The sequence below is a fragment of the Vicugna pacos genome, chromosome 1 (genome assembly GCF_048564905.1).
Source record: "Vicugna pacos chromosome 1, VicPac4, whole genome shotgun sequence".
NCBI classification, from domain to species: domain Eukaryota; kingdom Metazoa; phylum Chordata; class Mammalia; order Artiodactyla; family Camelidae; genus Vicugna; species Vicugna pacos.
This window is the reverse complement of record NC_132987.1, coordinates 123,606,873-123,620,602: the sequence shown is the minus strand read 5'-3', so window position 1 is coordinate 123,620,602 and position 13,730 is coordinate 123,606,873. Positions and strand designations below refer to the sequence as shown.

General features: G+C 58.4%; 1 long non-coding RNA gene across 1 annotated transcript; it reads right to left on the bottom strand.

Moving 5' to 3' along the window:
- Positions 1-8,528: 8,528 nt before the first annotated feature.
- LOC140698837 (uncharacterized) lies at positions 8,529-13,582 on the bottom strand. The gene is made up of 2 exons (XR_012076827.1): positions 13,433-13,582; positions 8,529-12,079 (listed from the first exon to the last, which is right to left on the bottom strand). It is a non-coding gene; the product is annotated as an uncharacterized lncRNA (long non-coding RNA).
- Positions 13,583-13,730: the final 148 nt, after the last annotated feature.

Genomic DNA, 13,730 nt, shown 5'->3' with positions numbered 1-13,730 from the left:
ACTCGGGGTGAAGGGCACTGGGGGTGCACAGGGCTGAGGCCCCCGAAGCCAAGGAGAAGGTGGGCAGCGGGGACCTGGCGCACCTGCTCCGGGCGGTGGGGCTGAGAAGCCGGCCCCATGGGAACCACGATCTGAGCTGGGGGTCTGGGAGGTGAGGCATGGAGTTTAGTTTTTAACAGCATATCAATTGCGAATACTCACACGATCACGTTTTGCATGTGTGAATTGGATCACGCCCATGCTGTTTGATAGCCGTCTGCTTCCCTCCCTAGCTGGGGGCTGCTGGGCAGGACCACTGCCAGCAGAGGGAAGGCCCGGGGTCTGGCTGGCCCAGGCTCCCTGGGCACCACGGGGGACGTGGCTGGGAAGGCCACAGGGCCGGGTTTGGACCTGACTCTGTGCATGCTTCTGTTTTCATCCTGGGTTGTTTAGGGCGATGGAGGCTGGTGGGGGCGCCCACAGTGAGGAGTGCATGTGGGGGCTGCACGTGCGGGGTGGACCTCAGGAGGCCAGGCCCGGAGCACACAGGTCTGCGAGCCGCAAGGGAGCCCCGTGCTGTGGCTGACGTCGGGGCTGCGCCTCCACACCGCCGCGCAGTGGACGGCCGCCTGGCCCGCGCGGCCCCGAGGTGGTGGGCGAGGCTTCTGCGTGGGGGGGGGGGGGCTGTGACCAGAAGCCCTCTCTGGCTCCAGGACCAAAAGGAAGGATTCTAGGACCAAACTGAAGCAGTGGCTGAAAAACGTCAGGAGCACAGCCCCCGAGGACGCCCGTCAGTGAGATTCCAGGAAAGGCCACCAGGGATGTTTCAAACCACCCCGCGGGCCCCGGGTCTCCGTCACCAGGGGACCGTCTTATTCACCTTTATTCAGTCCTGTTTCACCAAGTGGCTACTGGGCACCTTTTGGCTGGGGGCTCAGACAGTAGAGGGCATGGCTGTGTGGCTGGGATAGGCAGCCTGCTGGTCCTGCCCGCCTTGGGGTCCCCGCCTGCGCGGTGCGGCGAGGTCAGGAGGGTTAGCGAGCTGCCACGTGTCCCTCCGTCAGGGCGGTGCCGGCAGGAGGCTGTGCCCTTTCTGTCACAGCGTCGGAGGGAGACTCTGGTGGGAGACCTCCCTTGAACACCCAGTACCCCCTCTGCGCAGAGGCCCGGCCTGTGAAGCCCGGGAGGCTGCCCCGCACACACCTGTTCTGGCTGAAAGAGGGATGGCCAAGGGCTAACCCAACACCACCATCTGTCTCAGCTCAGGCTCCTGTGAAATACCACGGACCAGAGGCTCAAACACAGAAACGCGTTTTCTCACAGCCTGGAGGCTGCCGGCCCGAGGTCCAGGTGCGTCAGGGCTGGTCCCTCCCAAGGCCTCCCTCCTGGGAGTGCGGACGGCCGCGTCCTCCTGTGTCCCCACGTGGTCGTCCCTGTGTGTGTGTCTGTGTCCTGCTCTCCTTTCCTGTAAGGACACCGCCCCAGGGACCTCATTGAACCTTAATTACCTCTCTAAAGACCCACCTCCAAAGACGATCACATTCTGAGGCGCTAGGGCTCAGCCTGTGACACATCCTGGATGGTGTACTTGGGTGGAACACGTCTGAAGTCTTACCAGCAGTGAATGTAACGGCTGCAGTTCTGTTCTCAAACATGTCTAACACCTGGCAGTGACTCGCCAGGGCAGGCCGGCTATTCAGCCCCCTCAGTGGCCGCCCTTCAGACGGTCTCTGCACGATGTCAGGTCGGCCGGAGCAGGCGGCTGGGGCGGCCCTGCCCCCCAGCCTCCCTGGAGCCAGGCATCTGGGGCTCCGCAGGGCTCAGGGAGGCAGAATCAGCGAGGAAGGAGGGGCTCTCGGTTGGCTTTCCCAGGCTGGACACCAAGGCAGGGCCTCCGTGGGCACCTAGATGCCGACTTCTGTGGACGCACCTGTGGGTTCACGCAGCCCCCCAGTTACAGCGGGAGGGGGGCAGCACTGCCCATCACGCTCCAGGGATAAGAAGTTGGGGGCGTGGGGTAGGGGGAGCCAGCAGGACGCTGGCCGTGGGCAGAGGCGGGTCCATGCGGGCGGGCGGCTGGGCACCGGAGGCCTGCTGTCTCAGGGGCCCCGGCCTCTCCGCACAGCTGGTTGGTGGGAGCTGGTGAAGCCAGCCTGGAGCCGGGCATCGAGGACTCTGCACACATCAGCTGGCCACCCCTCGGACATGAGCTCGTTTGTGGAATGCGTCTGGCTCATGAGAACCGAAGGAAAAGTCATCCAGCCTACAGACTTCCCGTCATGGACACTGATGGATTCCCCGTACACCCGGGACCAAGAGGACACATCTGGCTTTGGCACAGGCAGGCCCTGCTCCGCCACCCGTCTCTGATTGGAGAGATAACCATTTCCCTCGGGACGGTGGAAAGGTTGTTCACACTCCAGGGTGTGAGGCCATGGCTTGGGGCCCGTCCCTGGGGCCACCTCCCAGCCCCCAAGAGCAGCTGGGGGGCAGTTCCCCAGCCCAGGGCTGAGCCATTTCCTCCGAGTGGGAGGGAGGCTGCTCTGCGCATGTTTTGAGATGAAAGGGCCCAGAACCACTTCCCCAGCCCCTCCTCCTGGCCCGTTGCCTGGCTGTTGTGATGCTGAACTTTAAAACTCCAGTGTCTCCAAGTAAATATTTTAAGTGCAAAGTGAGCGGCGCTGCTCGGATTATTAGAGTTCACGTGGAAATCTCAAATTCCCACCCCTCCCCGCCCGTCAGTCTGGTATTCCTCCCCCTCCACACCCCCCGCCCCCCCGGAAAACACATCCATCCCCTCTCCTTGACAAAGATCAGTGCCCTGGACCTGCCCTGGCCACAGGACAGGAGGTGCCCTGGCTTCTCCTTGGAGGAGTCAAGGGGTCACAGCCCCGAGGGCTGGTCAGAGAAGGCGGCTCCTCTGGCTGCGCAAGCGTCACGGCCCCCAGGTGCTCGGCAGACGCTGACTCAAACATCAGTGGCAGCGCCGGGCGGCACCCACGTCGGGTCCCGGCTGTGCTGGAGGCCACCCAGGTCAGCAGGACCCAGAGGAGGGTAGACGGAGCCTGACCCTGGGCTCGGCAGCCTCGTCCCCAGAGGCCCACAGGCAGACGGGGATCTGGGCGCCTTCTTACCCACCCCAGGACTCCAGCCCCGTCCCCAGCCCTATGTGAGGAACTGCTGGCTTGGTCCGACCTCCAGGCATTGGCGAGGGGAAATGGAGGCCAGGAAAAGGCAAACAAGCTGCCTCCGAGAGGCAGAATCAGGACCAAACCCAGTCCCCTGACCGGGCCCTGACCGGGTCCCTTCGCTCATGGCTGGAGCAGAGCACCCTAGGATGGAAGGAAGTGGTTTCAATTGTTCAGCCAACTGGCAGCCGACTGGTCAGCCGGAGCTGGCTCCATCATTGCCCAGAGGCTGCTTGTCTGGGAGGCTGGGCCTGGGAGCTGGGAAGAGCAGGCAGTGTGTCCGCAGGGAGGCGGGTGGGGGTGGGTCCAGGATCTCTTACCTGGCGTGGGTCCCAGGGACCTCAGGAGTGATGCCACCCCCTCAGCCCGGCCTCTGTGAGGACTGAAGGACACTTGCTCCGGGCAGCAGAGGGTAATCGCTGCCCACCTCCCTCCCATGGAGCAGAGCTAGAGGGTCCCTGAGAGGCGGGACCCCAGACCCTCTGGGCGCTCAGGTCGAAGCTGTTCCCTCCCTTGTCTGTGCAACAAAACCTACGGAGTTTCTGGCATGAGACCAGAGAGGGGGCCACAGGGAGGAGGCAGACCTGAGGGGGTGTTCACAAAAACCAAGTGAAATGCAGAGGGGAAGAAAGCTGAGAGACGGGACTGCCCAGGCTGAGAACGAGGGGTTGGGAGGAGGTGAGGGAGAGCCCCAGGGCGGGCTCTGGTTGGGTGGCCTCAGGCTAGGACGAGAGGCGCTGAAAGGTGCTCCGTGCTGATGGATGGCGATGGACCAGTAGGAAGGACGAGTGGACGAGGGAGGAGGTGGCGGTGGGTGTGTGGGGGCGTCCGGGACACGAGGGGGTACAGGTGGCCCCTGGACTACACACGCTCAGGGTCTCACCAGCTCTTCCCAGATTCCCCACTGGCCTCAGCTGCGCGATGGGGAAGGGGACATTTGGGCTGGCCTCCCCCGGGGGGGAAGCAAGGCCGTGAGGAGGAGGATGGATTGGGTGGGACAGAGAGGGAGGGCCCTGGAGCAGGGGTGACAGACGGGGCCCCGGGGGCGGGCTCTGGGGGAGCAGGGGCTCGACTCCTGGGGCAAGCTCCGGTGCAGAGGTTCCCAGGGCTCTGGCCGCCGTGGCCGCCTGCACAGCTCCCGCTGGCTTTCACAGGAAATCTTCTGACCTTCTCACGATCTGGGCTTTCCCAGTTCCGTGAGATCAAGACAGAACGCTGTGGTTCGCTGTGAGTCGTTCAGTTAGGCGACAGAAATCCCATCCCTGTGGTCTCCGATGGGACACTTCCCACGTGTCCCCAGGGACTGGGTGGACCGCGAGCCCTGGGAAGCCTCCTCTAGACCCGATGCCTTCACTCTGGGGGCTGTGGGCCCAGGAGACTCACTGGGGTGGTGATAGTGTGAGTGTGAACGCGGGGCCACACCTCTGAGGCGTCTGGGCCCAGCCTTCTATCTCCAGGATCTTCTCACCTCTGGGAGCCTGGGGCACGGCCCAGCTGGGGTCGGCGCTGCAGTGCCCACTGCCTTGACGACCGTCTGGGTCTGTAAGACCAGGCGGCTTCCAAAGGCCACCAAACTCTAGCATCTCTGCCTCCTGTGATCAACACAGCCCCCAGGAACCCTCCGGGGCCCAAGTTTCTGGAAGTGTGTTCTGCTGACTTCCTAGGTGGCCACCCCCTGAGCTGTGGGTGCCCCACAGGGAGAGAAGACAGGGAGATAGAGATGGGGCGGGGGAGGAGACGGGGAAGGAGAGGAGAGAGGGTGGGGGGAGATGGAGACAGAGAGATTGAGGATCCAGGGGCACCGGGGGTCCCCAGATCTCTTCCTTCTCTCCCACTCTGGCTGTTGCTCTAGAATCCAGGACATTTTTCTCTCTCCCTTTTTAAATTGGATTATAGTTGATCGACAGTATTGTGGTAGTTTCAATGTGCAGCAAAGTGATTTGGTTATATATATGCATTGTTTTTCAGATTGTTTTCCATCGTAGGTCACTGCAAGATATTGCAGTGTTCCCTGTGTTACACGGTAAGTCCTCGTGGCTTGTCTGTCTTACACATAGCGGCGTGCATCTGCTAGTCGCAAGCTCCTGCTTTATCCCTCCCGCCCCTGCCCCCTTAAGTTTGTTTTCTGTGTCTGTGAGCCTGTTTCTGTTTTCTAAATAAGTTCATTTGCATTATTTTTCAGATTCCACATATAAATGATATCATATGACATTTGTCTTTCTCTGTCTGACTTACTGCACTCAGTAGGATCATCTCTAAGTCCATCCGTGTTGCTGCAAATGGGAATATTTCATTCTTTTTTGATGGCTGAGTAGTATTCCATTGTGTACATACACCACAGCATCTTTACCCAGTTGTCCGCTGATGGACGTTTAGGCTGTTTCCATGTCTTGCCTGTTGTAAACAGTGCTGCTGTGAGCACTGGGGTGCAGGTGTCTTTTTGAACTAGAGTTTTCATCTTTTCAGGATACATGCCCAGGAGTGGGACTGCTGGATTGGATGATAAGACTATTTTTAGTTTTTGAGAAATCTCTGTACTGTTTTCCATAACAGCTGCATCAAACTACATTCCCATCACAATGTAAGGGGCCCCTTTCGCCACACCCTCTCCAGCATTTACCATTGTGGACTTTTTGGTGATGGCCATTCTGGCCGGTGTGAGGTGACGCCTCGTTGTGGGTTTGAGCTGCGTTTCTCTGACAATTAGCAGCATAGACCCCCTCCTCATGTGCCTCTTGGCCGCCTGTGTGTCTTCCTGGGAGACACGTCTGTTTAGGTCTTCTGCCTAGACTTTGACTGGGCTGTCTGTTTTGTTTCGCGTTTGCTATTGCGCAGAAGGAGCTGTGTGCGTATTTGGGGAGTAAGCCCTTGTCAAGCGCACATTTTCTCCCAGTCGTAGGCTGACTTTCCGTCTTGTCGATGGTTTTCTTTGCTGTGCAAAGGCTGGTAAGTTTGAATAGGCGGGACATTCATCTCTTAGCCCAAGTCCCTGGGAGCTCAGTTCTCACTCTGCAGCCAAGAGCCCCCCCCCCAGCATGTGGAGGCAGGGGGCCCTCCTCCGAGGGCCCCTGAGAACCAGCCCCTCAGGGCATTTGACAAACCTTCTCAGCACATGTTGGCTTTAACTACTGTATTTTAATATTTGGTATCTGGCACAAATTCCACTTAATTGTGAAATTGTCCCAGCACCCCATGTCCCCAGGTGCTGTTTTGGGCTCTGGGTTTAAGCCCCTTTGGAACTATTTGCCCAGATGTGGCTCTCTGGTCTGAAAGGTTCCCATGGACAAGGATTGCGATGCGAGCCCCACCTGCTTTCTCCAGCTCCGACCCTGCTCCAGCAGCCCGGCCAGAAGCATGCCATCTTTCCCGAAGGGAACAGCCCAGACCACGCGGTCTGCCGGCCTGCATCACCCCAGGCACTGACCGCAGTCAACTACACACTCACAAAGCAATCTCTTTCCTCCTCTGAGACCTTGTGTTCACCACACTTTGGCAGCATGTCACTATCACTCACTGAATGAGAAGCTTCCCCGATTTTGAATCGATCTTGGTAGATGTAATTTTATTATATGATTCTTACGATAAATACCTTTCTCAGCACATTTCTGTCAACTAGCAAAATTCAGAGAAGGGAACTTTTCAAGGAATCTTAAGTGGGTTATTCTTAAAAATGCTTCTGTGTCATCTTTTTAAATGTTCAGTAACTTCACGTTGAGGTGTTTTCCCCCACGCCATCAGATACATTCTCCATTGGATGTGCGAAAACCAAGCCACGAGCTAATCTCTGGGATAAAAGTCCCTTGGGTAAGCGCTGAAAACCAGAGTGGCTCGGTGATGGCAGCGGTTCCCGTGCTGCGTCCTGCGGGGCGGGTGGGCACGCGTCCGAGCGCGCCCAGGGGGCCCATCAGCGGCAGCTCGGAGTCAGCCACCGGCCCCGCTACCCGGCCTCACCCAGGGGACTCCGGGGGTGACAGAGGGCCACACCTGGGACACGCACACTGTCCCCAGAACAAAGGGAGAAAGAAAAAAAGAGGATGGGACGTTGAGAAGTTATGGTACTGTCACGTTCCATTTTGTAGTGATAACTTTTAGGAGCTGGATTAAATGGACGATTTTCTTGAAAATACAAAGTACAAAGCTGACTCAGTAGAAATAGATTCAGTAATTCCAGCAGTGGGGGAGGGGCCCAGAAAAAAGTAGCTGCAGTTTTGCCCCTGAAGCGTCACCAGTTTCGTGTGATTCTGCCACCTTTACAGGGTAACCGCTCTGCAAAGGAGAGACAGGAAGTCCCGCATTCAGGACCCAAGCCCTGGGGACCGACTGCTGAGTTCCAGTTTCACCTCCACCTCCTACCAGCCGGGCGACCCTGGGCTGGCCCCCGAAATAGCCTGCGCCCCGGACATGAGAAGGGTGCCTTGTTCACGGGTTCACTGCAGGTTAAAGACTTAACTCTCGTAAAACATACAGAGCTGTGCCCGTGGCACAGCAAGAGCTCAATGCAGAAGAGCCGCGGTAAGGAGCCACTACTGCTCCCCAGCACAGAAGAAGAGAAAGCACCGCGAGCCGTTCCACGCAGACAGTCAGAGCCCGAAGACCGGTGGTGGGGACCACGCACACCGCCCATCCCGCCACAGCGGGGCACGGTTTGTGACAGGGACGTGGTTACTCTAAATAAAGCTTTGGCAAACGGAATCGGACGTACCAGGAGCAAGGGAAGCCTTATCTCAGGAATGCAAGGATGAGTCAGCATTCTGAAATGCTAGCATAATTCCACACATTAAGAGATTAAAAAGAGGACAACTCCTTGATCATCTCTAAAGATAGTCTGTCCTCCAAAAACCATTTGGTATAAATTAATGCTTACACCAAATTTCAAGCACCCACAACTGCAAGAGCTTCAGGGAGCCAGGAGTGGCAGGGAAGTCCCCTGGCCTCTGACACTGCACGTAACACACTGGAGCAGAGAGCTTGCATGAAGGGCCAGAGAGCAAACATTCAGGGTTTTGGGGCCACGTGGTCTGAACCAACTACTTGTCATTGCTGTTGTAGCGCAGAAGCAGGAGACGACATGAAAACGAGTGGGAATGGTGTGTGCCATAACTTTATCTACAAAGAGACGACTGTGGGCTGGATTTGGCCCCTGGCCATAGTCTGCAGACCCTCGCTTTAGAGCCATTCACATTACACTTAGAAACAAGAGAAAGATACCTCATTTTACACTGCAGTCCTAATGGATGTAATAATGCAAGAATATATATACATGAAGTGCAAATACTAGAAAGGCAGAGATACAAACACAATGATTTGCATAATTACAGGACTATTTGCCTAGAAAATCCAAAACAATCAGCTGGCAAATCATTAGAATTAAAAGTGGCCAATTTTAATGTCAACATACAAAAACAATAGCATTTATTACAACAGCAGTATATACTGAAACCTTTCATGAGGAAGGGTGTCCCATTCGTGACAGCAATAAAACCCAGGAACAAACCAAGAAATGAGCGATTCTGAAATAAAAGCAAGCTGGAAAACGTTACTGAAGTTCTAAACACCTCGAGGGACAGACCCAGGCCTGAGCAGGACACCCCACCACACCGATGGCAGTTCTCCAAATTACGCTCATACACTCAGTGCAATTCCGATAAAACTGCCAACAGGGTTGGTTTGAAACAGCTGACTCTAAACTTCATACGGAAGAGAAAATGTCCAGGATTCACTGAGACGTTTTGAAAGGACAGAAGGAACTTGCTGTAAAGCCACTGCAATGTACACAACACTGTGTCACTGTGCAGAAATTGACACGTACGTCAGGATGGAAAGACTACGTCTGTGGGAATTTAGTTTATGAAGGAAGGTGGCATTTCTTGTCAGTGAAGGAAGGACACCTTTTCCAGAAAATGACAATGTGACAATTGTCTCGAATCTGAAAAAGAAGCTATTAAACCCCAGCAACGCACAGCGCTGGTGCCCAGGTCCTCCCTTCCGCTCAGGGCAGCTTCTCCGCGGGGGGAGCAGAGCCACGGTTGCTTGTTTCTTTGTTTCCATTTGTTTCTTTGTCTCCACAGTACTGCTCAAGCTCAGAACTTCAGGTGAACCTAGTCCTCCAGCATCCATGCAGAGAGGGGGCTGAGTACGGGTGGGGACCCCACCTGACGGAGAAGGGAGATTGCCGGGGGGGGGACACTGGGGTGGTCACCGCGACAGGAGACAACCACGCCTCCTGGGGTGAAAGAGGGAACAGAGACAAGGGAGGGGCCCAGCAGTGGGACCCCCGAGCCCCCTGCCAGGCTTGCTCCCCCTCCACGGCCGCCCTGGGGGTCTGAGGGGCGTCGGGCCTCAGCTACAGTGATTAGGCTGATGGGACTCTGGATAAAGGACCCTCACTTCCTCACTGGGTTCCAAACACGACTCCCCTAAGTCCACCCTCTGAGTTTCTGGAACTCAGCTGGAAGAAAACGAGATGCGGCCAGACCCAGGGCCCAGGCCACACAGGGCAGGGCCACGTGGAGCTGTTACGCCGTGCTCAGTGGGCGGGGTCTCCTTGCAAGTCAGCCTCATTCTGGGATGAACCCTCTGTTCTTCCGTTGACGCGATCGTCCTGGAGGGATGTGGACGAGTCCTTGAACCCGCCCTCGAAACATAAATAAGCAGCCTGTTTGATAAAACAAATTACGCACTTTTTGACATTTGCTGGTGTTTTGGTCCCAGAAAGGCTGCGGGAATCATTCTTACTGAACCCTGTGCCCCCACGACCTGGTGGCTCTCTGCTCACAGAAACACGATTTCCCACAACTGCACCCTGCTTCCCAGCTGGGCCAGAGGGGAGCCTCCCACAAAGACACAGGTGTTTGCCAGGACCCTGCCCCCAGCAGAAAGCCCACTCCTGGAGCCACGGACGGGGAGCCGGCCTCCTGAGCCGCTCACCTCTAATTCAGAGCCTAACCTGGGGACCCTAAACACTGCTGAATGCCTTTCTGTGTCACCTGGGCTGAAGGGGCCTGATTTTTCTTTCCAGGAACAGCCGTAGCGCAGCCTCCGTTTTAGGGGCTGACTTCCACGCTGAGTCTAGCCCCACCCTGCACCCCAAGGAGAGGCCCTTCTCTGCCCCGGGCTGGGAACCTGGCTCCGTGGAGTTCTGAAGCACTGCATCACCACCAGGTCCAGTATCCCTGCAGAGTGGCCCCTGCACCTGAATGAGCCCCCTCCCTGGGCCTTCCTTGCCCCCCCACACGATCGCATCCCATGCTATGCCTGAGCCCCGGGGCTCTGCGTGTCCAGGGCAGGCAGGCGGGACCAGAGTCAGGTGCCCACCAGGTCCCAAGGAAGAGAGGTCTGCCTCTGCATCAGGGGGAGGTAACCCCACGTGGCCAGCAGGACAGTGCCTCGCCACGCTCTCAGGGTGGACCTCCAGGACCCCTGGGAGCAGTCTCCCTGCAGGTGTTATAAGCCGTCATCAGGAGGGCAGGCTTTTCTTCGGGCAGATCGTCCGGCAGTGCTGGGCCCACGTGCTGATCACAGGAACCTGCACTCCCCCAGAAAACCCCAGGCAGGCTCACAACTTGGTCACCTGGTGACCTGGGTCCCATGGGCTCCTTGGCCATCCCACGAGGACAGTCCTGGCAGGCGGTCCCCAGGTGCTCCTGTTAAGAAATTCCCCTGGGTTTCTGTGGTCACAGAGCCCACACCAGAAGGCTCCTGCCCTGCAGTGACCCCCCCACAGCGGTCAGCTCCCCTGTGCATGTCCAGGGACAAATGGCAGGACTTTACTGCCAGGAACTGTGGTGAACAAGGGGGTGGGATTCCATACTAAGTCCAGGATCCTGGTAACTCACTCTGTACCCCAAAAAGCATCCATGAGAAATGTGTATATTGGGGTGTCTATGCCCCCAGGAGAGCTGCTCCTCAGGGGTCCTGGGGAGTCTCCAGCCCCTCTTAGGTTTCTCAGAGCCTGGGTCTAAATGTTCTGCCTCCCTCCTTGGGTAGACGGCCACCCATGTCTCGTGGTCAGGGGCCACTTTATTGCACGATTTGGCATGTTCTCAGACCAGTCCTCCTCCCCTACGCCTGACCCCTGAGATGTTCCCACTGACCCTTGGCGCCCTGTGTGGGGCCAGGCGGCCCTAAGGCTGCCCCTTCCCTCTCCTCCTCTGCCCCCACCCCTAGGGCCACCCCCAGGTGGGCTGGGAGGTGGACACCACTGGACAAAGCAGGGTGCCCCCACCCCGGGAAGCCCATCTGTGCCCTTCTCTGAAGAGGACACCACAGCCCCACACCTCCTCCCAGGGGTCTGCTCAGGACATGGTTCCCCAGGTCTGGGAAGGGCCTCGCCTTGGAATCCTTGCTTCCAGAAGAATCTCTCTGCTCTCTTCAGAGTTTAGAGTTGTCCCCATGTCCCTGCCAACCAGGATGCCCAGCACTGGCCCTTCAGAGACCTGGGGAGACAAGGAAGAGATGTGGCCCCAGGTCTCACAGACACCCCTGCTGGGACGCCAGGCCAAAGGGCCGTCCTCCTCCCTTCTCGGGTGTGGATCCTGTGGCTCCTCTCTGCAGGAAGCTGGACTGGGCAGTGGGGCCCAGAGCAGTTCTTGGGTCTCTCTGGGCAGGGAAGACTTGGGCCAGGCGGCCTTGCCTGGATTCCCTGCTAGGCCAGCTCTGAAAACCCCCAGTTCTCTGGCTGTGTCTGGAGGCTCCCAGAACCTCAGGGCGGGGCCCTTTCTCTCTGCCTCCATGGCCTCTGAGGCTGCGCTGGCGCTGGCGTGGGGAAAGAGCTCTCTTGCCCTCTGGTGGCCAAGTCACTGCAGGTGGATGCCGCGGGGAGACCAGGGCGAGGCAGTTCTTGCTCAGATGTGAGTTGTTTGGCAACTTGACACCTGGTCAACGAGTCTTAAACATTGGAAAGAGGAACTTGCCTGTAAAGAAGGAAGTTAATTTCAGTTATTTGTATAAAGGTTTCTCTTTCTTTCCTTAAAGACTAACAAAACCTCTCCCAGGTCACTCCGGGCAAGAAGCATAATCCAGCGATCAACCAGGAAATGCGGGAGGAGCGGGGTGGGGGTGGGGGAGGGGAGGGGCGATCAGAGCCGCGGAGAGCAGGTGCCACTCCCTGCGGTAGCACACTGGGCAGTGGCTGCGGCACCCAGCCTCTCATCTGGGGGGTGTTTCCAAAAAAAGCAATTTTGGAAGGGCTGCAGAGGACACCGAAACCTCCCAGAATGGACAGCGGGAGCAGAGTCACCACCATGCTGGCCCTGGGCTCTGGAGCCGGACCTGCAGTGGAGACCACGGGTCTTCTGAGAAGCGACTCCCAGCACATTCGGGGCTGTTTCGGGCTCTGTCCCAGCTGAAGTGAGCAACCCCCAACCTCCAGGAGGAGGCGCAAGGCTCCCCACCCAGGCTGTGTTGTCTTGTTGGGGAAGAGGGGTCTTTGGTTGTGGGACGTTTTGGGCTCTCTCTAAAAACTGCCTTGACCGCAGCTTGCATCCCGGTCACCGGTTCCAGGGCAACGAAAAAGCACACCCTGCATCCCTGTACACTCACGTCTTCCCAGAAGAGCAAGTATTTGCCCGTGAAAACGCCAGCCGCTCTTCTAGGGCGGCCTAAATGCCCAGCAGTGTGGGCGGTGCGCTCCTGGACAGGGACAGGAGAAGAGGGGCCAGCGGTCCTCGGCCAGGCAGGGGCCCGGCGTGGCAGCGGCGCTGTGGGTGTGTGGCGGGGAGGGCCGTGCAGGGAACCCTGTTTGCAGGGCCTCTGTGCACCCCTGCGTTATGGACTGAGATTTCATACCAGGAACTACAAAGGCTCCAGTCGCCCTAACCGGTCAGATACAACCCCCACCCTCGGGCTGGAGCCACCCGGAGCTCAGTACCTCTAACAGAGACAGTGCCCGGTATGGGGAGAGGTCATGGGGCACTTCAGGGTCAGGGGCGGTGGTACTGGGGAAGGAAGGGGGTGCAGTGAAGGGCGGGGGAGCAGGGCCCCTTGCTCTGGGGTGAGGGTTCTTGAGAAGACCACAGAGCATGGCACACACCATCCCCACCCTATACCCCAAATTCCTAGCCCCGTCAACCCAGAGGCTGCTCTGCACCCTCTCACCGTGGCTCTCCAGTGAGACCGCACCCAACCCTGCATCTGGCTCCCCCGTCCTGACCGCCTCCTGCCCTACCTCCCCTCTTGGGAGAGATCCTGTCTTCTCGGAAACTGCCCGGCAGCGCGAATTCAAGGCCTGCAGCGAGCCTGGAGGATCTGCAGTTCATGTGCCCTACCTGGCCAGCAGTGCGGGCTTGGGGTCAGTCCTCTAGCTTGCCCACCCACAGCCCCGGTCCACGTCCCGTGCAAGCGGAGGCCGGGGAGCCCATGCCGAGCCCCGCGCGCCAGGCAGGTGAGAGTGCCCGCGCCCGTGGACGCGTGGCCACGCCCCCAACCCCGCTGCCCCGCCCACCGGCGGCAGCCCCGCCCCAGCCTCCTGCGGGCGCAACCTGTAGGTGAAGACGCCCACGCAGCCCAACCCGCCCCGGCCCCGCCCACAGGCCCGGCCCCGCCCACAGCCCCCGGCCCCGCCCA